Source organism: Choloepus didactylus, chromosome 16, assembly GCF_015220235.1.
Source record: "Choloepus didactylus isolate mChoDid1 chromosome 16, mChoDid1.pri, whole genome shotgun sequence".
NCBI classification, from domain to species: Eukaryota; Metazoa; Chordata; class Mammalia; order Pilosa; family Megalonychidae; genus Choloepus; species Choloepus didactylus.
Window position 1 is genome coordinate 79,598,575 of NC_051322.1, and position 27,863 is coordinate 79,626,437.

Below are 27,863 nucleotides of genomic sequence, written 5' to 3' on the forward strand. Positions count from 1 at the left end.
AGGCATACAAAGAAAGATATGCATTTTAAAAGGTTTTGATATCCTTATTTGAAAATTGATTCTTAAAATTTTGAAGTTTTTAAATGTTTTAACCAGGAAGCATTTTCTTACTTATAATTTAGTTGTGAAATATTGTATTTTATTATGGAAAATAATATTAAGATGACACAAAATATATTCTTATACATTTAAAAATATTTATTTGAGGTATATTATGCTCTTTTAAAAGCATCCTGGAAGTGCTTAGTAGAAACATTTCTTAGAAACATTCATAAATTCAGTGTACTTGAAAGCATACAAAATAGCATGCTTTCTATCAAAGAAAAGAGAAATTAAAAACATGATGCAAATGAAGCTTCATATGTAAAAGGGATTTTGAAAAGATCTCTCTCAAGGATCATGGTGGATGACAGCCATAATTTCCTGGTTTGCTTTCATTTCTTTGCTGAGAATGAGTCCCAGGAATGCTGATTTCCACTTTACACTTCTACTCTCCAACTTGAGAAGGCCTAGGTTCTGGACAACTCTTTTTTTTTTTTTTTTTGATTCTTCTAGTCATTTAAACATTTTTTTTTTTATAATCATTTTATTGAGATATATTCACATACCACGCAGTCATACAAAACAAATCGTACTTTCGATTGTTTACAGTACCATTACATAGTTGTACATTCATCACCTAAATCAATCCCTGACACCTTCATTAGCACACATACAAAAATAACAAGAATAATAATTAGAGTGAAAAAGAGCAATTGAAGTAAAAAAGAACACTGGGTACCTTTGTCTGTTTGTTTCCTTCCCCTATTTTTCTACTCATCCGTCCATAAACTAGACAAAGTGGAGTGTGGTCCTTATGGCTTTCCCAATCCCATTGTCACCCCTCATAAGCTACATTTTTATACATCTGTCTTCGAGATTCATGGGTTCTGGGTTGTAGTTTGATAGTTTCAGGTATCCACCACCAGCTACCACAATTCTTTAGAACCTAAAAAGGGTTGTCTAAAGTGTGTGTAAGAGTGCCCACCAGAGTGACCTCTCGGCTCGTTTTGGAATCTCTCTGCCACTGAAGCTTATTTCATTTCCTTTCACATCCCCCTTTTGGTCAAGAAGATGTTCTCCGTCCCACGATGCCAGGTCTACATTCCTCCCCGGGAGTCATATTCCACGTTGCCAGGGAGATTCACTCTGGTGTCTGATCCCACATAGGGGGGAGGGCAGTGATTTCACCTTTCAAGTTGGCTTAGCCAGAGAGAGAGGGCCACATCTGAGCAACAAAGAGGCATTCAGGAGGAGACTCTTAGGCACAAATATAGGGAGGCCTAGCCTCTCCTTTGCAGCAACCGTCTTCCCAAGGGTAAAACTTATGGTAGAGGGCTCAACCCATCAAACCACCAGTCCCCTATGTCTGTGGTCATGTTAGCAACCATGGAGGTGGGGTAGGCGAATACCCCTGCATTCTCCACAGGCTCCTCAAGGGGGCACTACATCATTTTTTTTTTTTCCTTGTTTTTCTTTCTTTCTTTTTTTTTTTTTAACTTTCCCTTCTTTTTTAAATCAACTGTATGAAAAAAAAAGTTAAAAAGAAAAAAAACATACAATAAAAGAACATTTCAAAGAGACCATAACAAGGGAGTAAGAAAAAGACAACTAACCTAAGATAACTGCTTAACTTCCAACATGTTCCTACTTTACCCCAAGAAAGTTACATAATATAGCAACCTTTCTGTGAACTTGTTCCTACTATATCCATCAGAAATTAACAGACCATAGTCATTTCTGGGCATCCCCAGAACGTTAGAAAGCTTATCTGTTCTTCTTGGGTTATTGTTCTCCCTTCCTTAATTACTCTCTACTGCTAGTTCCCCTACATTCTACATTATAAACCATTTGTTTTACATTTTTGAAAGTTCACATTAGTGGTAGCATATAATATTTCTCTTTTTGTGCCTGGCTTATTTCACTCAGCATTATGTCTTCAAGGTTCATCCATGTTGTCATATGTTTCATGAGATCGTTCCTTCTTACTGACGCGTAGTATTCCATCGTGTGTATAAACCACATTTTATTTATCCACTCATTTGTTGAAGGACATTTGGGTTGTTTCCATCTCTTGGCAATTGTGAATAATGCTGCTATGAACATTGGCGTGCAGATATCTGTTCGTGTCACTGCTTTCTGATCTTCCGGGTATATACCGAGAAGTGCAATCGCCGGATCGAATGGTAGCTCTATATCTAGTTTTCTAAGGAACTGCCAGACTGACTTCCAGAGTGGCTGAACCATTATACAGTCCCACCAACAGTGAATAAGAGTTCCAATTTCTCCACATCCCCTCCAGCATTTCTAGTTTCCTGTTTGTTTAATGGCAGCCATTCTAACCGGTGTTAGATGGTATCTCATTGTGGTTTTAATTTGCATCTCTCTAATAGCTAGTGAAGCTGAACATTTTTTCATGTGTTTCTTGGCCATTTGTATTTCCTCTTCAGAGAACTGTCTTTTCATATCTTTTGCCCATTTTATAATTGGGCTGTCTGTACTATTGTCATTGAGTTGTAGGATTTCTTTATATATGCAAGATACCAGTCTTTTGTCAGATACATGGTTTCCAAAAATTTTTTCCCATTGAGTTGGCTGCCTCTTTACCTTTTTGAGAAATTCCTTTGAGGTGCAGAAACTTCTAAGCTTGAGGAGTTCCCATTTATCTATTTTCTCTTTTGTTGCTTGTGCTTTGGGTGTAAAGTCTAGGAAGTGGCCGCCTAATACAAGGTCTTGAAGATGTTTTCCTACATTATCTTCTAGGAGTTTTATGGTACTTTCTTTTATATTGAGATCTTTGGTCCATTTTGAGTTAATTTTTGTGTAGGGTGTGAGGTAGGGGTCCTCTTTCATTCTTTTAGATATGGATATCCAACTCTCCCAGCCCCATTTGTTGAAAAGACCATTATGGCTCAGTTCGGTGACTTTGGGGGCCTTATCAAAGATCAGTCGGCCATAGGTCTGAGGGTCTATCTCTGAATTCTCAATTCAATTCCATTGATCTATATGTCTATCTTTGTGCCAGTACCATGCTGTTTTGGCAACTGTGGCTTTATAATAAGCTTCAAAGTCAGGGAGTGTAAGTCCTCCCACTTCGTTTTTCTTTTTTAGAGTGTCTTTAGCAATTCGAGGCATCTTCCCTTTCCAAATAAATTTGATAACTAGCTTTTCCAAGTCTGCAAAGTAGGTTGTTGGAATTTTGATTGGGATTGCATTGAATCTGTAGATGAGTTTGGGTAGAATTGACATCTTAATGACATTTAGCCTTCCTATCCATGAACATGGAATATTTTACCATCTTTTAAGGTCCCCTTCTATTTCTTTTAGTAGAGTTATGTAGTTTTCTTTGTATAGGTCTTTTACATCTTTGGTTAAGTTTATTCCTAGGTACTTGATTTTTTTAGTTGCTATTGAAAATGGTATCTTTTTCTTGAGTGTCTCTTCAGTTTGTTCATTTCTAGCATATAGAAACATTACTGACTTATGTGCATTAATCTTGTATCCCGCTACTTTGCTAAATTTGTTTATTAGCTCTAGTAGCTGTATCATTGATTTCTCAGGGTTTTCTAGATATAAGATCATATCGTCTGCAAACAATGACAGTTTTACTTCTTCTTTTCCAATTTGGATGCCTTTTATTTCTTTATCTTGCCGGATTGCCCTGGCTAGCACTTCCAGCACAATGTTGAATAACAGTAGTGACAGCGGGCATCCTTGTCTTGTTCCTGATCTTAGAGGGAAGGCTTTCAGTCTCTCACCATTGAGTACTATGCTGGCTGTGGGTTTTTCATATATGCTCTTTATCATGTTGAGGAAGTTTCCTTCAATGCCTACCTTTGGAAGTGTTTTTATCAAAAAGGGATGTTGGATTTTGTCAAACGCTTTTTCAGCATCTATTGAGATGATCAATTGATTTTTCCCTTTCGAGTTTTTAATGTGTTGTAATACATTGATTGTTTTTCTTATGTTGAACCATCCTTGCATGCCTGGAATGAACCCCACTTGGTCATGGTGTATGATTTTTTTAATGTGTCTTTGGATTCGAATTGCAAGTATTTTGTTGAGGATTTTTGCATCTATATTCATTAGGGAGATTGGGCGGTAGTTTTCCTTTTTTGTGGCATCTTTGCCTGGTTTTGGTATTAGATTGATGTTAGCTTCATAAAATGAGTTAGGTAGTGTTCCATTTTCTTCAATGTTTTGAAAGAGTTTGAGTAAGATTGGTGTCAGTTCTTTCTGGAAAGTTTGGTAGAATTCCCCTGTGAAGCCATCTGGCCCTGGGCATTTATTTGTGGGAAGATTTTTGATGACTGATTGGATCTCTTTGCTTGTGATGGGTTGGTTGAGTTCTTCTATTTCCTCTCTAGTCAGTCTAGGTTGTTCATATGTTTCCAGGAAATTGTCCATTTCTTCTACGTTGTCCAGTTTATTGCCATACAGTTGTTCATAATATCCTCTTATAATTTTTTTAATTTCTTCAGGATCTGCAGTTATGTCACCTTTTTCATTCATTATTTTGTTTATATGGGTCTTCTCTCTTTTTGATTTTGTCAGTCTAGCTAGGGGCTTGTCAATCTTGTTGATCTTCTCAAAGAACCAACTTTTGGTGATATTTATCCTCTCTATTGTTTTTTTGTTCTCTATGTCATTTATTTCTGCTTTAATCCTTGTTATTTCTTTTCTTGTACTTGGTTTAGGATTGGTTTGCTGTTCATTTTCTAGCTTCTTCAGTCGATCCATTAGTTCTTTGATTTTGGCTCTTTCTTCCTTTTTAATATATGCGTTTAGTGCTATAAATTTCCCCCTTAGCACTGCTTTTGCTGCATCCCATAGGTTTTGGTATGTTGTGTTCTCATTTTCGTTCATCCCTATATATTTAGCAATTTCTCTTGCTATTTCTTCTTTAACCCACTGATTGTTTAGGAGTGTGTTGTTTAACCTCCAGGTATTTGTGAATTTTCTAAGTCTCTGATGGTTATTGACTTCTAATTGTATTCCATTGTGGTCAGAGAATGTGCTTTGAATAATTTCAGTCTTTTTAAATTTATTGAGGCTTGTTTTATGTCCCAGCATATGATCTATTCTGGAGAAAGTTCCGTGAGCACTAGAAAAGTATGTGTATCCTGGTGATTTGGGATGTAATGTCCTGTATATGTCTGTTAAATCTAATTCATTTATCAGATTGTTTAGGTTTTCAGTTTCCTTATTGGTCTTCTGTCTGGTTGATCTATCTATAGGAGAGAGTGATGTGTTGAAGTCTCCCACAATTATTGTGGAAACATCAATTGCTTCCTTTAGTTTTGCCAGTGTTTCTCTTATGTATTTTGTGGCACCTTGATTGTGTGCATAGACATTTACGATTGTTATTTCGTCTTGCTGAATTGTCCCTTTTATTAGTATGTAGTGGCCTTCTTTGTCTCTCAAAACATCCCTGCATTTGAAGTCTATTTTATCTGAGATTAATATTGCTACACCTGCTTTCTTTTGGCTGTAGCTTGCATGAAATATTTTTTTTCCATCCTTTCACTTTCAGTTTCTTTGTGTCCCTATGTCTAAGATGTGTCTCTTGTATGCAACATATTGATGGTTCATTTTTTTTGATCCATTCTGCGAATCTATATCTTTTAATTGGGGAGTTTAATCCATTTACATTCAACGTTATAACCGTGAAGGCATTTCTTGAATCAGCCATCTTATCCTTTGGTTTATGTTTGCCATATTTTTCCCCTCTCTCTATTAATATCCTTTATTGTACCCGTACTGAATCTCTTTAGTACTGAACCTTTCTCCAAGTCTCTCTGTCCTTTCTTTGTTTCTCTGTCTGTAGGGCTCCCTTTAGTATCTCCAGTAGGGCAGGTCTCTTGTTAGCAAATTCTCTCAGCATTTGTTTGTCTGTGAAAAATTTAAGCTCTCCCTCAAATTTGAAGGAGGGCTTTGCTGGATAAAGTATTCTTGGCTGGAACTTTTTCTCACTCAGAATTTTAAATATATCGTGCCACTGCCTTCTTGCCTCCATGGTGGCTGCTGAGTAGTCACTACTTAGTCTTATGCTGTTTCCTTTGTATGTGGTGAATTGCTTTTCTCTTGCTGCTTTCAGAACTTGTTCCTTCTCTTCTGTGTTTGACAGTGTGATCAGTATATGTCTTGGAGTGGGTTTATTTGGATTCATTCTATTTGGAGTTCGCTGAGCGTTTATGATTTGTGTATTTATGTTGTTTAGAAGATTTGGGAAGTTTTCCCCAACAATTTCTTTGAATACTCTTCCTAGACCTTTACCCTTTTCTTCCCGTTCTGGGACACCAATGAATCTTATGTTTGGACGTTTCATATTATCTATCATATCCCTGAGGTCCATTTCGATTTTTTCAATTTTTTTCCCCATTCTTTCTTTTATGCTTTCATTTTCCATTCTGTCATCTTCCAGGTCACTGATTCGTTGTTCAACTTCCTCTAGTCTTGAACTATGAGTGTCCAGAATCTTTTTAATTTGATCAACAGTTTCTTTAATTTCCATAAGAGCATCCATTTTTTTATTTAGTCTTGCAATGTCTTCTTTATGCTCTTCTAGAGTCTTCTTGATTTCCTTCCTATCCCGTACTATGGTCTCATTGTTCATCTTTAGTTCTTTGAGTAGCTGCTCTAGGTGCTGTGTCTCTTCTGGTCTTTTGATTTGGGTGCTTGGGCTTGGGTTATCCATATCGTCTGGTTTTTTCATATGCTTTATAATTTTCTGTTGTTTTTGGCCTCGTGGCATTTGCTGAACTTGATAGGGTTCTTTTAGGGTTTGTAGACCTATTGAAGTCCTTATCTCTAATTTATGAGATCTACAGCTTCGTGGAGTACACTTTCTCTAACTAACCAGCAGGTGGCATCCACGAGCCACCTGTTCTCCACAAGCCAGTTCTCCCCTGCTTAGCCTTTTTGGTGAGTGGTGGAGTGAGTCTTGTGGGGCCCAATTGGTGTACCAAGATTGCGTGTGTAGTTGGTGTTGCCTTCCCTGTATGTGGGGCGTGTTTCTGGGCAGTCGGGGAGGGGGGGTGGCCCTAACAATCAAATCTCCCTGATGATCCTAGAGTTTTAAAGCTGCTGCAATAGTCTAATCCTTCAGTTCAGTCCTGCCACAGTTTGTCTCTGCCACTGACCCACAAGTCCTTGGTATTGGCGTATGGCTCCTGAGACTTGCAAGTGGGCCCCTCTTCCAGACTGTGCACCCCGGGTCCTCTGTTGAGGGATGACTGTGCTATGTCACAGGTGAGTGCCGTCCCCCCAGGGCAGTTCTGGGCTGCTGGGCTGTGTAGGGAGGCTCCCAGTCTGCTCAAATGATGGCTGAATGGGGCTTTGTTAATTCACACTGCTCCACCTTCCCAACTCTGGGACAATCAGCTGAGGTTGCAGGGAAGGCTAATGTCCACACCCAGTTTTGTGGTGTGTGCCTGTTATTTGAAGCCCTTCCGTCACACTGGGTTGTCTGGGGCCGCTCTGGGCTATGGGGCTGGCGATGGGCAGGAGTGTTTCCTGTCCACCAGGATGGTGGCTGTGAGCGGACACCCCCATTTTCTTGGGAAGTTGTGGTGTTTAGTGAATTTTCTCAGCCACTGAATTATTGCCTTTTGTCTCAGAGCTCTCTTAGTTCTTCTCTTGACTTGACGTGCCCAAATTGAAAGTCTTTGAAGCTTTCTGTATTGGGCTTCTTAGAGTAATTGTTTTAGAAAAAGAAAAAAGGATTAAAAAAAAAAAAAAAAAAGGGTCCTCCTCAGAGATCTAATGGGTTATTGAAATGCTGAGAGACAAAGCAACTAGGGCCATTAAGGAAAGGTCCACAGGGCAGAGAGATCGGCTTTTCTTCGGGATTTGCATATGTGCCTTAGGGCCTGAGCTCCGCCCTTCCCCTTTCTGTGTTCCCCAGAACTCTAAAAATCCTCTGCTTTTATTTTGGAGTTTTTCGTGTTGTTTTTTTTTTTTCTATGCCTGTCTCCTCTGTGGTGGGCTGGCTGCTCACAGATTCTCTGGTGTCTGGTCTCTGTCTATCTATGGTTGGAGTCTGGATCAGCAGAATGAGCCTCCGAGAAGAGCAGCCACCACAGCTCTCCCCTCTCCCCCCCGGAGCCGACAGTCCCCCCTCCCACGGGACCGAGCCTAGCAGGGAGGGGCGCGGGTCCCCCGGCCACAAAAACTTACAGATTTCGCTGATCTCAGCAGTTCGACATTTTCATGAGTGTTGTATGAAGTATGCCCAAAGACAGATTGCTCTGTGGTGTCCAGTCCATGCAGTTCCTTGCTTTCTACCTACTTTCCTGGAGGAGTAACTAAAACATACAGCTCACCAGTCTTCCATCTTGCCCCGCCTCCCTGGACAACTCTTGAAGGCTTTAACCCTGATCTCCCTACTCTCTACTCTGAAATGACCCTTTGAAGCATTGGATGCAAAGACTGATGTTGCTATGATTTAGTGAGCTGAGAAAACATATTTCAGCAATTTTCCAGAATGCACCATATTTTAATTAGTACTCAAAATATCAACAAACAATACTGTTGGAAGGAAAACCACTTTTAAAATATTACTGAGATGAAAAAAAAAGTTAATTAGCCATGCAATAAAAATGTTTTAAGCACCTTTCTTGTTTAAGCAGAAAGGACTTGGATTTATAGTATCCAGTCATTCCAAAATATTTATAGAGAATTTGAATCTTTGTTGGAAAATTAAGAAAAAATTAACTTTGTTCTAAAGCATTCTTTTCTAACATTCTTTGTTGGCTACACTATGATATAATTAAATTTTGAACTCCAAATTTTAGGGATGCAATCTTGAACATGCCCCAAACATTTGGATTTGTTATAGCTATCCTATTCCATATGATGATCTAGCATAGACACCATAATGGAAGTAAACATCATACAATGCAGTGATGACTATGGAGTATAAGAATACTTATCTTTATTTTTTATCATTTCTTATATGCATAAGTTTCACCTTCCTGGGAATTTCTCTTCAGATATATATCTGGATAGTTTATATATATAAAAATACATAGTTTATATATTATAAATGTATATATACAAGTATATAGTTTATTTATAAATATACATATTACACACATATATACACATTAATACACACATATAGAAAATCTAATTTAATCATGAATATGCAAACAATTTCATGGTACAATTTTATTAAATCCAAATAGGCCCGTCCAAAATACATGAAATTTTTTGAGTTTATGTAAATATCATAAACTCCCTCCCAGGAGGAGATAACTATCTTCATATGTGTTTTGATGAGGTTTCCAAGGATGTGCATTTACAAAACTCTGAGAATATCAAGGTTTTCTACTCAATTAGAATGTTTTGTCTTATCTTTTTGGTATTCAATCAAAATTTACTCATTGTAGAATAATAAAATAGAAAAAAATAACAGTTAACCAGAAAGAAGCAGCAGCATTAGCCTATTGTCTCACCAGAGGTTTTGCTTACAAATTTTCTGTTTTCTTGGACAGCTAACATTCATTTAGTTTATTGGTCTCACATTCATTGTACATTTTTAATCTCTTCTGAATCTGAAGTTATGCATCATTCATAATATACTACATATGTGTTTATTTCTTTTTTCTCTCTTGATGTACATTGGAGTACATTGGTTATTTAAAGAAATTAAATGGATCTATATCATTGTTCTATTTAAATAATCTTATTTTACATAGATATATTGATTATATATCATTTCTAAACAATATCCTAATATCATGATCTCATTATTTCCTTGCTATTGTTTTCTCAGCTTTTTCTTGTTATTTTACAATGTTTTCCTCCAATGTGCTGCAAATCTCACTTAATCCAGTTCTTTCAATATTATGTCTTCAACTCAATCTTTAAATATTTTTCCATGTGTGCATAAACTGTGATTTTCCCTCTTGTCTTTATAATTTTTGATCTTTAAGTTAGATTTTGGGAAATAGGGTACTGATTTTATAGTTTCTAAGTGTCATTGTAAATATGAATATTGATTTCTAATTTTCATTTATTTCTCCATTTAACAGATGAATGCAAACTAGAATATTTATAGCATATAACAGTTTTATGAAGCTCCAAGTACTAAAGCATCACCAGTTTTCTTTTTATAGATGTAAATCCCAGGTTCCTCCCAAACTCCAGCCATTTTCCCAGAGTTTATGAAAATTTAGCTTCACAGTCAACCAGGCAAGTGTATTTATTAAAAGTAGAGAGAGAAAACTAAAGACAGAGAGAGAGAGAGATTGGGAGGAAGAGAGAGGAGATGACTTATTGGAACTAGTCTCTATTTGGGTTGACAGAAAGGTTTAGTAATGGATGGTGGTTGTGATAGCACAACATTGTGAATACAATCAACAGCAATGAAAGTTATAGTTGAATGTGGTTAAAAGGGAGATGTTTAGGTTTATTTGTTACTAGAACAAAAATTTAAAAATAGAAAGAGGACAATACAACACAGTGAACCTTAATGCAAATGATAGACAATAGTTAATAGTAGAATTATAAAATGTTCTTTCATGAGTTGTAATAGATATACCTCAGTAATGTATAATTTACATAATAGGGTGGTATGTGGGAACAACTGTACTTTATGCATGAGCTTTTCTGTAAACCTACTGTTTCTCTAATAAAACAAATGAAAAAATAATAGGATTCTATTCTAGTTTGCTAATGCTGTGGAATGCAAGACACCAGAGATGGATTGGCTTTTATAAAAAGGGGTTTATTTGGCTACACAGTTACAGTCTTAAGGCCATAAAGTGTCCAAGGTAACACATCAGTAATCAGGTAACTTCAGTGGAGGATGGCCAATGGTGTCCAGAAAACCTCTGTTAGCTGGGAAGGCATGTGGCTGGCATCTGCTCCAAAGTTCTGGTTTCAAAATGGCTTTCTCCCATGACCTTCCTCTCAAGCAACCTTGCCCCTCTTCAAAACATCACTCACAGCTGCACTGAGTTCCTTTTCTTTGAGTCAGCTCATTTATTTGGAACCACTGATCAAGGCCTATCCTGAATGGGTGGGGCCATGCCTGCATGGGAATATCTCATCAGAGTCATCACCCACAGCTGGGTGGGGCACATTCCAAGCAAATCTAATCAGCACCAAAACATCTGCCCCACAAGACTACATCAAAGATAATGGTGTTTGAGGGACACAATACATTCAAACTGACACATTCCACCCCCTGGACCCCAAAATGACATTATCTTTCCAAGTACAAAATACATTCATTCCATCACAATATCACAACTTAAATTATTTCAGTAACAAAAGTTAAGTACAAGATCCTATCAAAATCACTTACAGGTGTGGTGGGTCCTAAGGCATAATTCTTTAGCTTTGGATCTGTGGACTTAGAACAAGTTATATGCTTCCAATATACAAAGGAGGGACATTCATAGGATAAACATTCCCATTGCCGTAAGGAGAAACAGTAAGGAAAACAGGGTTAACAGGGCCAAAACAGTTCCTAAAACCCACAGGACAAACTCCATTAGATTTCAAAGTCTGAGAGTCATTTACAGAACAATGTTGCATCCTTGGGGCTTGAGATAGCGGGAGTCTAACCCTTCCTAACGGCCTTTGTGGCAGCCCTTTCCTCTCCAAATGCTTAGGTGAGTGCTCCAATATATCCACACATTGGGGAGACCACCTTCTTGGCCCCACTCTCCTCAAACATCAGGGCATCTCCTGGATTCCCTTCCATCTCCAGGGCACATGCTCAACCCCTTCAGAACAGTGTGGTGGCAGCCAGGCTCTCCCCAATTCTCTGGGAATGTGCTCCACCCTCTTTGGAGCTTGGGGTAGCAAGACATTTCCTGAGCATCAAGGCAGAAGGCCCACCCTTGACCTCCAGGGCAAACTCACCCTTTCCATGCATGTAGCCCACTCCACTCTCCCAGCCCAAGACCTCTTGACTCCAGACCTCAACCTCCATGGCTCTGTCTTTGAAGAAATTTTTCCTTCAGTTTGTTCCTTGTCTGTCTTCTCCAGTCCAGACAGGCAATGGCTCTGTCTGTAAAGATCTCATAAAAATTATGTTGGCTTCACATGAAGCATGCAGGGGTCAAAGCCATCAGACAATAGGACTTTCCACAAATCCTTTCTGGATAATTCCATCTCCAATCTTGGCTTGTACTGAAATGGCAGCTGGGTTCCATGTTTGGTTACATCCTCACATTGGGCTGTAGCTTCTGGGATTCCACCCCCTGGAAGCTTGTAATTTTCTGAGCCATTGGCTTCTGGTTTCTTTGAACCCAAGAGTTCAGTTCTAAGTTTGTCTCTCTCCACTCACATTTTATTATAAGCTGCAAGAAGAAGCCGGGTACATCCTCCACATGTAGTCTGGAGATCTCCTCAGCTAAGTATTCCAGGTTTTCACTTTCAAGTTCTTCCTTCCATCTGACACCAGGACTCAATTTTACCAAATTCTCTGCCACTTCAAAACAAGGATCACCTTTCTTCCAGTTTGCAACAACACATTCATCATTTCTGCTCAAGTCTTCATCAGAAGCATCTTTAGAGTCCATATTTCCATAAACAGTTTCTTTAAAGCAGTTTTGTCTTTTTCTATCAAGCTCCTCACAATTCTTCCAGAATCTTCCCCTTACCCATTTGAAAAGCTGTTCCAACATGTTTGGTATTTGCAGACTCAGTGGCAAAAGCACCCCACTCCTGGTACCAAAATCTGTTCTAGTTTGCTAATGCTGCAGAATGCAAAACACCAGAGATGGATTGGCTTTTATAAAAAGGGGGTTTATTTGGCTACACAGTTACAGTCTTAAGGCCATAAAGTGTCCAAGGTAACACATCAGTAAAGGGTATCTTCACTGGAGGAAGGCCAATGGCGTCTAGAAAACCTCTGTTAGCTGGGAAGGCACATGGCTGGCATCTGCTCCAAAGTTCTGGTTTCAAAATGGCTTTCTCCCAGGATGTTCCTCTCTAGCAAGCTTGCTCTTCTTCAAAACATCACTCACAGCTGCACTGAGTTCCTTCTCTTTGAGTCAGCTCATTTATATGGCTCCACTGATCAAGGCCCACCCTGAATGGGTGGGGCCATGCCTCCATGGGAATATCTCATCCGAGTCATCACCCACAGCTGGGTGGGGCACATTCCAAGGAAATTTAATCAGCACCAAAATGTCTGCCCCACAAGAGTACATCAAAGATAATGGCATTTGGGGGACACAATACATTCAAACTGGCACAGATTCAGATAAAAAAGGAGGAAAAAAATTTAAGGGGATGATTTAGAGAATAAATAGTAGAAAATAATTATTGTGTATCCACAGCTAAGTGGTCCTATTTTGTGGTTTAGCTTATGTTCCTTGGATTTTTTTTTATATTCCAGTCACTGTGCTGTGTTTACACAGAAAATATAATTCAGTCTTCCTAATAATCTTATTAGATAGATGAGGTAACTGATGTTAAAGGAGTTTCATAAATTTGCCTAAAGGTAAGGAAGAATCTAATGCAGTCATATTCCAACCAGGATTGGCTGAAGATGGTAGATAGGCACAGGTTGTGGATTCAATATTTCAGTGTTTGGGGAATAAATGGAAATAGGAGAAAAAAATATGGGGATATAATATCTCACACTTTCTTCTGTGTTTTAAGCTCAGATATCTTTGACTGTTGTTATTCCCATAAGTATGACACTGATGTGCATCAAACCACATAGTAAGTATACTGGACTCTAGAAAATATATGTCTACAACTTTGGAGTTTCTGACATGTAAAGAAGTGATTTCTAGTGGGAGAAGAAGCTCAGGTAAAAATTTGGTACTGGGATATTAAGGCATCTAAAATCTCACTAATTCCTTGTCACTATTTTAGAAAGCATCTTATGATTAAATGTCAGACATTTCTTCAGAAGTATTTCATTGACTATTTTATTCACTGCACAGTGCTCTTCTTTATACCTTATACTCTGAGGACAATGCCTCACTGAACAAGGGTCCCTAAACTCATTAATCCTTTGAAGGAGTTGAGTTCATATAAAAATGCTATCATACAGAGTAATAAATGCTGTGTTAGTTTGCCAAGTTGCTATAATAAATACCACAGACTGGTTGCCTTCACCAACAATTTATTGTTGGCAGTTTGGGAGGCTAGCAGTCCAAAAACAAGGTATTGGCAGGCCCTGCCTTCTCTGATGTCTGTAGAGTCCTGGTGGTGACTCACAGACATAACTCAGCCCCCAAAACATGTCACATTCACATGGCAGTCTGTCCTCCTCTGTCTCACCTCTGGCTTCTAACTCTCCTGCTCAGTCATCTGTGACTCTGTCTAGTGTCAAGTGTCCATTTCTTTACACTTCATACCTATGATCTCCATTAGAAAAGGCCTGAGCCTAATCAGGTCCTGATTTAATAGGTTTGGGCTTCATCAAGTTACCTCCCACTCAATTAAGTGTATAGGGACAAGCAATAGTTTAAAAGTAAAGAGCACTTAAGGAAAGAATTCACCTTTAACACATTTTTACTAAAGGAGAACTTAAGCTAAAAGAAACAAGTTTACAATGTAAAAATTAATTGATACATTACCAAGAGAGGGAGCCCCCACTCCTCCAGACACAGCTGGTTTTGAGACTAGAGAGAGTTCCTTTTTGTTTGAGTTACAGACAATTTATAACATCTTGATTTAGAGTAACTTTGTTATATTCTATTTTTACATTAAAAGATGCTTCATGAACATGAATATCTCATTTGAAGCATCTTGATCCATGAGTGTCAAGATCAAAGGAGGGTATCCAGATTATCAGAGACTTAGCCTTGAATGCCTATAAACCTCTACTGATAATATTTTTACTAATTAAGCTATGATTTCTGTAAGCACAATATAATATGCTTTTATTTGCATAAAGACTAAAATTTGGAAAAGAGATTACTGTTACTTGCTTCTAACTTAATATAGTTTTTTCATTTCATTCTATGATTATTTAGCCATTTCATCATATTGATAAACATATATTTGATTAGGACTGCACTTAACCTTGTTACATTATTTATGACTTATTTATGGTTAAAGTAACAGCTGCATCTTCATCCTGTTTTCACAGAGGACGAGGTGATCACATGTTATCTATATGTAAGAAGATTGAGAGGGCCTTTCTGCTTTCTTGAAAATATTCACAGGTTTTTTAACTGTTTATCTTCTCCTTCAATTTCTAATATGGAACTTGAAGGATATGAATCATCTGTCCCAGTTAATGTAGGAAGGCCTTTCCACTTTTTGTCATTTGGAAATTGTACTTGAGTGTTCTTAGGTAACAGTTATGTTAAATATGCTTCTATATCATGAGTAATAACTGGTTCTTTACTATCAGGACAGAAAACATCAGGTGGTATATGAGAGCAGCATGGATAGAAGGAATCAGCATTCTCATTATCAGATTTCTTAGATCCTGTGATACCCTCTCCCACTGATTTCTCTCTCCAAATTCTATATAACTCATCCATCATTATTTTCATTAATATCTGGCTCTCCTTGTTCTCCAGTGTTCATTCCATAAGGGTCAATCAACATTACTCTCTGAAATTCTTGCCCTTTCAGAAATTGGCCATACCTATGGGTAGGATATATTCAGTTAGGGTCAGTAGCCCATGTATTCAAAATATAGGCTTGCATGCATTGTCCATATGTTCTGACAGAATTCTTATACCTGTATTAAAATCTAAAGGTTATATACAGTATTCTGTTACTGGCTTATTTAATTCAGTGATTAAAGTCCAAATGCCATATAATTACTTTGTTCCCCTCTTTGGGGGAATTTCCAAAACCAGTAATTATAGTATACAGCAAAACATTGTTTAGAATTACATTTAAACTTTCCACCACACCAAGTGTTGTTTTTACAGCAAAGATAAATCACAGTTCCATGTGGACTCAAAATCATAACCACATCCCCAAGTCCTGGTGAGTTGAAGGTTATTGAGGCTGTCATTCTGGAAGATCTCAATGGTGATGGGTACAAGATCTCCTTCCTAGCTGCATGGATGTTCTGGCAGATCAGAATGCTCAGCAGACATGGTAGTTTGCTCATCATTGGAAATGGAGTTGTTGCTGGGATATACTTGTTCAACATCAGGTGCCAGTCATGCTCATTTTCAAAGCTCTGTGCCTGGTTGGCTGTTCTTTTATCTCCTATAGCTCTTACTAGAAGGAATAGGTGATGATGGTAAGGCCAAGTGTACATTGACTCTTGAATTGTCAGTTGGGTGCTATATTCTGTTTTTATTGGAAGGAAGCACTCAGAATTTGGATAAGTATCATAAAAAAATATTTTCTATCCAGGAACTTTTCTGCACATATTTTACACATATATTTCAGTCTTAGCTACAAAAAGATAATGTCAAAATTATGCATTACATTCCTAACAGTAAGAGAGTGTACAGAGTTAATAGAGCAGATTGAAGTTTCCACTTACATTCTTCACTACAAATGCCTTGTACTAAGATTTTATGAAGATGCTGTAAAACAGCAGTATTGCCTTGTCTCTCTCCATTGTCACTTACTGTTCCTTCTTTTTCTCAGAATTTGGAAGCCATTTCAGAATCCTGAAAATCAATACTGTATGTATGGTAACAATTATTAGGATGACTATGGGCTTAGTATAAGTTAATATATCAATTATTCCACCAAAGATGCCTTTGGCAGCAGAACTCACAAAGATGGCAATTATTTTAGAAGCTGAGGCAGCAGCAGGCTAGACATCCTCCAATGCTTCTCCTCATTGCTTGATCCACTCTGGAATGTCCCCTTTATATAATTCCAGTCTGAGAAGGTCGGACTTTGTATCTTCTATCTGCTCTTCAATGCTAGCCCATGTATCAGTGGCCTTGACTTCAATCTTTTTCAGCTTAGCTAAGATTCCAACCATGTGTTGTAACCTCAGTTGTATTTTTGATATATGAAAGTTACCCAAAACAAGTTTGCTATTAGGGAAATGTTTCATTAATATTTTTTCAAAGCATGTTACTGTATCATTGATACTGAAAATTGAGGATTGATATGGAGGTATATTACAGTCTATAGCATATGACATGACTACATAACTGCCATTCTTTAAAGGAATAAATTCTAAGGAGATGAAACTGCTTTTCCAGTTACTGGACATTTACTTCCAGTTTTATTGCCACAAGTTTCATGTAGATTAATTTCTTCACAAATAAGCTAATCTCTTTGTTCACATCTTTTAGGCTCTAAAGAATATAACTCAGAACATTATTGACTAATATGATTATAAGTATTATGTACCTTTGTTAAAGTAAGCTGAGTTCCTGTTTTTAATAAATATCCAATGTTTAATACTTGCCAGTCAGTATAGAACACTTTGTTAGGTAGAATTATTTGATAATAAAATCCCTATTTCCAAGATACTTTTAATTGGATATGTGTAAGTTTTCTTTTTATCATATATATTGTTGCATGACATTCACTTAACTATTTGCATGCCATTATGAGGAATATTAAGACCTTCATTAATCCATGTTTCATTTAATATTCTTCAGTCAATTCTCCCTTCTGTGGAGGGTATTCTGAAATTTTGCGTATAAGATAGTATCAACATGGCTGTAGTTAATTCATCTATATGCTAAGTGTCCTTCATGTTGGTTTCCAAGAGAGTCAGACATGGTCTTTTAATACATGTAATCCATCAGGAAACAGAAACTCATTTAAGTGAGAAAGTTTAGATATTGTTGCTGTTGAATTAGCCATCATAAGACTTACTTTCTCAAGTCTTTGAGTGTTGGGCTTTTTCATCCTCATTTTAAGGGACAAGGATTTACTTCCTTTTGTTTACTCTCAATTTATATATTAGACATATTGACTTCATTAACTAACCCCCATATCTTATCTTCAGTTGGAAGTTCTTAAATATTAATAGTATTACTCTATTTCTGTTATAAAAAGTTCATTTAATTAGCTACACACTCTCTACCTGATGTTTTTTAGCTTTTGCTATGCATTTCTGATATAGCGATTTTACCTTATATTTAGGCACTACAGTTTTCCTTTCCTCTTTACATATTGGTGCAGGGAACTTTTTAGAGTATGCTGATTGTCTCCAATCCCTTTTAATTTCAGAGACAGTCTATTTTTCATAATAAAGGCAGAATTCACCTGGAAAAGACTGTGATTCATATTGACATTTAACTTGTTCTTCTTGTATATTGTTTGGGTCAGGGAATTGTCTCCAAAATTGACATGTATAAGGATGAATATTCTTAGTTTTAATAAAGTTAACACATTCAGGTAATATGCTGCTTACATTCTTTTGAAAATATCCACAATCTCCTTACCATTAGGAATAAATAGTATATGTGGTATTTAGGAAGTGTTGGAAATAAAGTGGTGCCTGTAAGGGAATAAATGCTCACTCAGTTCTAGAGAAGAAAAGAATTTATGATCTTTCAAGATAGGGTGCACAGCCACAAACATGATGGGCTGGCATGTGGGAAAAAGAACTTGGCAATCTTTTAATCTCCTATTCCTAATGTGCTGGTCCCACCCCCCATTTCCCCATTGGCTGGGTTTTACAGAGGTTGCAGCCTATCTGAGAGAGCTAAGTAGCCCATCTTTGAGATTTTAATTTGCACAGCCTATCCAAGAGAGCTAACTAGCCCATCTTTGAGATTTTGAATTGTACAACCTATCTGAGAGAGTCCATTCAGTTTAAATTTCCTGCTGGGAGTCCGGTTATACCCCATATCCCTTTACATTCCAGTAACCCTGGTTATTTTTCCATATAAGGAGCTGGTGCAGATTGTAGGCTTACATCATGGCTCTCTCTCTTCCCTTTACCGCAAGGCCTGTTTAAGCTCCTTCTGCCACCATTTCCCCAATTCCATGCTGCCTTTATGTGAAAAACTAAACTTAACCCTTTCTTGCAGATTCCCTATTCATTCTTTTTTTAAAAAAATCTTTTTAGTTTTCACATTTTAGTTTCTCAAATTTGCTAAGAGCTTTTTCACATTCCTCATCATAGGAATCTTTCTTCTTAAGGGAGGTACAGATTGTTCTGCTGATATCCTTGATTAGAGTGTTTTTGATGGGTCTCTGAACTAGCCTCTGGACACACAGGATGATGTAGCACCCAGCTGCTGCAAATATTCCAGCTGAAATCATAAGGAAAGTTAAAATAGACATTGCAATTCCTTTCCATTTCCTGAAATAATTTTTCAACCATTCTGTGAGTGGATTGTTAATGCCAGAATTTTTTGCTAGTTCCTGAAATAAAGCTGTTAAGCCTTGTAGAGCTTTGGTGATAGTTCCATTGGGTGCCATATTATTGGGGATGAACATGCAACAACTTCCCCAACTATACCACAGACACCTCCTTTTTTCAGCTAGCATCATATCTAGGGCCATTCTATTCCCATGCCATTTAGCTAGTGGCATCTAACTGTTCTGCTGTTCCCTCAATGACATCCCTGGTATAGTTGATAAATCTTAGCTGATGATGCACATTTTTATTGATGGTGACTCACCAGAATAAGAACAATTCAAATCCTGCAGCTACTTGATTTCTAGCTTTAAACTCATTAGGAACTTCCCAGGGAACCCCTATACTATCTACATAAATTCTTCCATTGATAGAACCAGGTAGATTTTGTACATTTCTCTTTTCTCCTTTGCCTTGGGTTGGTACCTTTTCTTTACTTTCATATGCCAGGGTGAATGAAATAGCCAATTGAACCAGAGCACAGGTTCCTCCCCACTTTTCAGGTAGTGTTGGCTGGAGGACACCCCTCCCACAGTACCACCAGAGGTTTGCTTAGGGTATAGTTAGGCTGCAGAAGTTGCCAGTGCTATCCTTGCTCACATTCCACACTTGTGTACAAAAACCCATGGTACCAAGATCCTGGAGTCCTTCCCATCTGGAGAGACAGGCAGAGTGGTTTCTGGGACCAAGTCAAGAAACTGATATGGCCTTGACACTTCCCTTCTGGACTGTAGGGAAAAGGGAAGACAACATGCTATGACTTTCACCAGGAGTAGCATTTTGAAAGAGGAGTGTTATATATTTAAACTCCTTTTCATGCTTTTTTATCCCCAAGGGGAAGGGCACAATCTGTGCAGTGGGTTGGCTGGTTGCACAAGCATAACAGTCACTTCTGTTTAGACTCTGGATGATATATTTAACCCATTCTACCCAGACATTTGTATTTCCATAACCTGTCTCTATTTTTATGATCCGCTTTAAGTCTCTGGCCTTTAGTATTCTAATGACCTTGGGGTCAATTTGAACTGGAGAGTCAGACTCCAGCCAAGTTTTCCTTAATGGTTTTCCCTCCAACCTAGATGAGACCCATCCCTTATACTGTGTTGTCCACCAAACAGTGTTCCAAAAGTAACAGGGGTCAGGTGACTCATAAGTTATACTCTCAAATGTTTGCACCCCCCAACAATCTTGCTCTTTATTTGAACAGTCTGCTTACATAAATACTTATATTTCTCCCTCAGTTGTCACTGATGTTTTAGATTTCTACAGCTAATTGCTTGACAATTGTCAAATTGTACATTTTGGGACTCTATGCCTTTGACTGTACTTATAACCAGTTTAGCAGAACCTGTTACTCCTTGAATATGAAACATTATGATTAGTACAAGCAATTTCATGACTAAAGTATACACAGAGCACAATGCAAACACAGGGTTTAATCTGGCCCTTCCTCACTCCTAGTATGTTCTTTCAACTATTGTCTTTTCAGAGTGATCCTTAGGGTATCTGAGGTGGGAGTCACTCCCCAGGATTTGTGTTGAGTTGCTGGATACTTATCATCTGGTTCAGGCACTGGTCCCTTTATTCATGTGTGATGAGTCCAGCCTCTTTCTGCTGTTTGGAATGTCACCTCAGTCATCAGCAAGACTTGATAGGGTCCCTCCAAGATTGGTTGAAGTATGGATTCTCTCCATGACTGGATCAGAACCCAGCTGCTGGGCTGATGTTGATGGGCAGCAAATTCAAGAGGCAGGGTCTGAGCCAGCAATCCACAGTGCCTGAAAGATGATAGAGTAGAAGACAAGGCCAGTATATAATTCATAAGGAAAAGCTCCTTCATGTCTAGGGAGGGGAGCTCTCCAGTCCTCCTGGGGAAGGCAAACCAACAAGCATTTCATGAGGGGAAATTCCCAGATCTTTTCTTGGGACAGTCCTGATTCTTAGTAGAGCTATAGGAGAGCACTTAATTCAGGGTAACTTTGTTTCCAAAACCAATTTAGAAAGATGTTTCTTTATGGCTTGATTCATTTTTTCCACTCTCTCAGAGGATGGTGGATGCCAGGGGTATGGAAGTCCCAAGTGACACCCAGGCTTTTCATGCCATTCTGCAACACATGGTAGGTAAAGTGACTGCTATTGTCAGAGACTATATTTTCCACTAACCCATAACAGAGAATGATTTGTTCAAGGATAACTTTAGAAGTTCCCAATTCTGTAGCTGAGGATAAAAGGTAGGCTTCCACCCATCTGGTGAGGTGGTATACAATTACCAAAATATACTTTAAATGATTTATTGGGGCACTTCAGTGTAATCAACTTGAATTCTCTGGAATGATCTGAGGCCCAGCTCTCTTACCCCTTGTACCTGTTTTCTCAAGATGTTTTTATTAATCTGACAAATTATGCACCATTCACATATTTGTTTAGCTACTGTATAAAGGCCGTACTTCCAAATTGTCTAAGTACTAAATCACACATGGCTTGTTACCCCCAATGACTCCCCTATTGTAAGACTGCTAATACCTCCCTCATTCTTTGTTTATTCAACATTTGTCTGCCATCTGGGAGAAACCATTTCCCCTGATCATTTAAGGTTGCTCCTAACTGTTCCAGCTCTTTTATTTCTTTGGCAGAGAATGTAGAGACCCCAAACTCTTCAGGGATAGAGGGTATCAGGACCATTAGTTTTAAAGGGGGACAAAGAGAGGGCTTCTTAGCCTTCTCATCAGCTAACCTATTGCCTTTTGCCTGAACAGTAGGGCCCTTCTGATGTCCATTTATATGCACCACTGATATTTGTCTAGGTAAGAGTAGATTGGTTAATACTTATTTCACGAATTCCCCATGAACCAGTTCTTTTCCTTTGCTGTTGATTAATCCCCTTTCTTCCCAGATGTTTCCAAAGGTGTGGACTACCCCAAAGGCATACTTAGAGTTGGTGTAGATTGTGCCATCCATTCCCTCTAATAATTTGAGGGCTTGATTTAGTGCATACAACTCACAAGTTTGAGCTGGCCACTTATTGGGCAATTGGCTAGCTTCTTTCACTTCACAAATTGCCCTATCTACAGCTGCATAACCATTGTGCCTTTCTCCTTCTAGGACTTTAGAGGATCCATCTATGAACAATCTTTACTCTGAGTGCAGGGGAAGATCCCTTAGGTCAGGTCAGACTCGGGTTTGGTATTCAATTAAGTCTCAACAAGCATGCCAGAGGTCTCTAATTGTTCAGGCCCCTTCCAGAGGAAAGAGACCAGGTTTAGACTATGATCTATTGTCAAGACCAAATCATCTTTTTCCATTAGAGTTGCCTCATATTTCAGGATTTGGGAATCAGTCAACAATCTCCCTGCCCTTTGAGACAGAATAGTCCTCACTTGATGAGGGGTACTACTAATGCCCCTCCAAAGGTCAACTTCCTGCTTTCTTGTGCTAAAAGGGCAGTTGCTGCAATGGCTTGAACACACCCAGGCCACCCCCTAGATACTGGATCTAAAACCTTTGAAAGGAGAGCTATGGGCCTTCTTTGGCCTCCCCAGATTTGGGTTAGGTCCCCTAAGGCCATTCCCGTATCTACTGTAACAAATAGGTGAAAGGGTTTCTCAAAGGAAGGAAGAGCTTGAAAGGAGCTTGCACCAGTGCTTGCTTGAGCCCATTTAAAGCCTCCATTTCCACTTCCTCCCATTCTATATTGTCAGGCTCTTCCTCTGGTAATTTTTGGTGTAGCCCCTTAGTTTGATATGCAAAAGAATCTGTCCACAATCTACAGTACCCTACTACTCCCAGGAGTTTCCTTAGTTCTCTTTTTGAGGAAGAGGCAACTCAACTATGGCCTGGATCCTTTCTGCATGGATTTTTTTCTTTTTTCTTCACTTATGAGGTGGCCTAGGTACTTAACTTCCCTTACTACAAATTACACTTTACTTTTAGATACCCTTAGTCCTTGATCCCCTAAAAAGTTCAGCAGATTCTTCATAGCTTGAACCACCACTTGCCTTTCTTTACCCAATATTAATAGATCATCTACATATTGCAGAAGGGTGATCTCAGGTGGTATTAGAAAATTTTCCAGTACCCTTTCTAACTCTTGCCCAAAGAGACTGGGGGACTCTGTAAAACCCTGAGGTAAGACCATCAATCTGTATTGCTGCTTTCACACATTGAAGGGATCTTCCCACTCAAAGGCAAACAGGTCTCTACTTTCTGGGTCAAGGGGACTGGCCCAGAATGCATCCTTTAAATCTACTACACTAAACCACTTATGATGGTCAGGGATTTTACTCAGGAGAGTGTAAGGATTAGGAACTACAGGATGTTGAACCTGGACAATTTGATTAAAGGCCCTTAGGTCCTGCACCATTCTCCAACTACCATCTGGTTTCTGGATGGGGAGAATAGGAGTATTAAAAGGGGACATACGGGTCTCTAAGAGCCCATCTCAAAGGAGACCCTCAATGATGGGTTGGAGTCCCTGCCTTCCTTTATGGGGAATAGGATATTTTTTCTGGCACAAGACCTCCCCTTCCTTCTTTAACTTGATTTCACTTGGGGCAATTTGCAACTCTCCTGTTTCTTTCTTTTACCCATACCTCCTCCTTAATGTCCTTTTCATCTTCTTCAGTGAGCAGGGCTGTGGTGGTTAGGTTCCTGTGTCAACTTGGCCAGGTGATAGTACCCCGCTGTCTGGTCAAGCAAACACTGGCCTAACAATTCCTGTGAGGACATTTGTGGCTGGTTAATAAACCAACAGGCTGGTTCATTAAATCATCAGTCAATTGACTGCAGCTGTGACTGATGACTCACCAAAGGGTGTGTCTTCTACAATGAGATAATGCAATTGGCTGGATTTAATCCAGTTAATCAGTTGAAGACTTATAAGCGAGACAGTTAGAGGACCTTCACTTTTTCTTTGGCTGCCCAGTGAAGTGTTAACTGAGGAGTTCATTGAAGTTGCTGGTTCATTTCCTGAGGAGTTCATCAAGCACGTTCATCGAAGATCCCAGTTCATTTCCTGAGGAGTTCATCAAAGTTGTCAGTTTGTTTCCTGAGGAGTTCATCAGACATCTTCCTTGGAGTTGACAGTTTGCTGACTGCTCTTCAGAATTTGGACTCTTGCATACCCACAGTTGCATGAGTCACTTTTGCAAATCTGATAGCCAGAGACACCTCTCATTGATTCTGTTTCCCTAGAGAACCCTAACTAATACAAGGGCCAAAACCTCAATTTGTCCATTCCTCACCTCTAAATCCAGTCCCATAGGTGTTATTAGGTCTCTTCCTAATAAATTACTCCTGGCTTCTGGGATGTGCAACAAGGGAGGTATAATTTGACTATTTTCCCAACAAATGTTAGTAGGCTCTAGAATGGGAACTTTAACTCCCCCACTTTTACTCCTGAGATGGTGAGAGAAATGCCAGAGAGACTGGTCCCCTTTTGAAGATAATTTACAGAGGATCGAGCTGCTCCACTGTTTACCAAGAATGTAATTTCCTCTTGATATGGGCCCACCTTTAAATTTACTAAAGGCTCCCAGTGGCCCTCTGAGATGAGGAGCCTCTGACTCTCCTAGTCCTCAAAATTCATTAGGGGTATAACTCAGCCCTCCTTCTGTAAGTCTAGGCCCTTCCTTTTGAAATGGCCAGGTTTTCCACAGTGTTAACACCCTGCAGAGTTCTGCATTCCCCATGCTCCTTTATTTAAGTCAGTCTTGTCCACTCCCTTATCTCACCTCTGTCTGCTTCCTCCATTCCCTGCTTCTAATATTCTCTTGACCAAGTGGTTGACAATGGTCATCATGACTTTAGCCTGTTGCTTTTCCTTTTCATCCTCCCTTCTTACAAATATTTTCTGTGCTTCCCTTAATAACTCCTCCAATGGCTCATTTATCCATATCCATATATTTTCTGGATCTTTTTCTAAATATCAGGCCAAGACCCCTTCACATAGCTGACCTTTAACATTCCCTGGGCCACAGGGTCATCAGGGCCCGTACCTGAATATTTCCTCACTTGATCTCTCAATCTTTGCAGATAAGCAGAGGGAGACTCATCTTTCTCTTGATTCATCTCAAAAGCCTTATCCAACTTTTGAGATTTGGGCATGGCCAACTTTATCCCCTCTATAATGAGGTCTGTGAGATCCTTCATTTGTGCCCTATCCTCCTCATTATTATCCCAGTTGGGGTCAGTACTTGGAAATTTTTGCTCTGCTGCCATCACCCCTTGCCCTAGCAGGTCTTGCCTTTCCCATTTTTCATAGCCACCCCTCTCACCATTCCTTTCTCCTCTTTCATAAAGAGGGTGTTTAATATGAACATAAGTTTGGACCATGTGTATAGGCTAGAGCCTAGGAACTGATCTGTTTGCTCAGCCAGCCCCATTGGGTCCTCTATTAGTGATTTCATCTCCTTAAAATTCCTTACTTCCACACTTGTTAATGGGGCATCTATGTACCTGACTTCTTTTGGCCCCATAGGAACCTCCCTCAAGGGGTAAAGGGATTCAATGGGATGATGTTCCCTTACTCTCTTTCCTACAAGGGTTTTTGGAAATGGAAAATTCTATATATCCTTTTTGCACTATGATAATTCTTTCCTCAACAATTGATGGGCCATATGTGGTGAGACAGTTGGTGCTGATGGGTCTCCTGGTTCCCTGGAACCTGTGTTGACTTTATTAGGTCCCCAGACTCTAACAATTTCTGTCCTGGGAGAGGAGGGGAATAGTATGGAGGAGGAAGGCTTAATAAGGGGTCCCAGGGTTTAGATTCTACCAACTCAGCTTCTGAGTTTGGATTTTTATCTTTCATAGGGTAGAGGGAAGTTTTTTTGTTCTTTGGCAAGCATGTGGCATAATCAGACTCCTTCTTAGAAAAGGGTTTCTACTCATTAACATAAATTACAAGGTTGGTACAGAGCCAATCTTCCTTGGTCCCATACTTTGGCCAGAACACATCTAGCAATGAAATGCTTTCTCTGATCCAAATGTAACAGTAATTAATCATTTTCTTTTTGTCCTTTCCCTTAGTCTGATTGCTATTGATCCAAAATTTTAACATTCTACCTCTAGTGGACTATCTGGAGGGATGACCCTGAGGGACTCTATAGGTGCCCCCTTATCTTCCTCCCTCACCAGCCAACTGCCTCTATTCCCCATTCTGAGTCTTATCTGGGCTTCTTTCTCTTAGTTCCTTTCACTTTATTCATCTCTATCCCTTTCCCTCATGGGAGAAGGGAACAGCAAATCAGGATTCTGCACTCACTTTGTGCAGTATGTCACACATCTCAGTCACACACAATCAACTTCAGACTTATCAAAAATTCCCAACCACCAAGGTAATATAATATTTAATAGTCCTCTTTCTTTACATTGGTCCATGCATGGAGTTGCCTGGTCAACCAGAGGCAGGCTTTCCCTTTTCCAATTTTTTTTATTGACAACAGGCAGATCCAAGCATATGGTCTCAGACTCTTCAGCTGCTGGAGATGGGCCCCCAATGACAGGTCTGAGACTGCTCAATTGGCAGGGTGTACCTTCCCTTTCTTCACCTTGGGGTCCCCCTCTGACACTCCAGATCCTGGATGCGCTCCCAGGTTGTCAGAAATAAAGTGGTACCTGTAAGGGAATAAATGCTCACTCAGTTCTGGAGGAGAAAAGAATTTGTTTATGATCTTGCAAGATAGGGTGCACAGCCAGAAACCTGGTGAGCTGGTACATGAGAGGAAGAACATGGTGATCTTTTAATCTATTCCTAATGCCCAAGTCCCTCCCATTTCCCCATTGGCTGGGTACTACAGAGGTTACAGCCTATCTGAGAGTGCTAACTAGACCATCTTTGAGATTTTGAGTTGTACAGCCTATCTGAGAGAGTTCATTCAGTTTCAGTTTCCTGCTGTGAGTTCCCACCTCTGATTATACCCCATATCCCTTTACATTCCAGTAACCCTAGTTACTTTTCCATATAAGGAGCTGGTGCAGATTCTATGCTTACATCATGGCTGCCTCTCTCTCTTCCCTTTACCACAGGGTTTGTTTAAGCCAGTTCTGCACAATTTTCCCTATTCCATGCTGCCTCTATGTGAAAGCTAAACTTAACCCTTTCTTACTGTCCTGATATATATGTTTTGTTGAATCTGTTTCCCTGGAGAACCCTGATTAATTCACCATTAACTAATATCCCATCAATAGGAAATTAGATAAACAATTTATGCTAATTCATATATTAGAGGATTGCTAAGAAATAAATATACTTTATTTATAGAAACAACATCCTTATTGTGAATGAAAGAAGCCTTTATTAACAGAGCACATGTTGTTTGCTTCCATTAATATGAAATTCTACAACAGGCAAAACTTATCCAGGGTGGATAAAAACGTTTGGACATTGGTGTCTTTGTGGGAATAGAGGTGGGAATTGACTGGTGTGGTAAATCAAATTATGTACCCCAGTTTTAGATGTGTCATTCTTAATCTACATTGTTCTGGGTGTAGAACCAATTGTAATTAGGAACTTTGATTCTGTTAAGGGGTGGCCCAATGCACTGAGGTTTGGACTTTATCCAGATTACTGGAGGCCTCTTTATACAGA

The 27,863-nt window shown here is 39.0% G+C and overlaps 1 pseudogene; it reads left to right on the forward strand.

Annotated features, from left to right (window-relative positions):
- The window catches only part of LOC119511374, a 74,902-nt pseudogene that overhangs the window by 1,240 nt on the left and 45,799 nt on the right, over positions 1–27,863 (forward strand).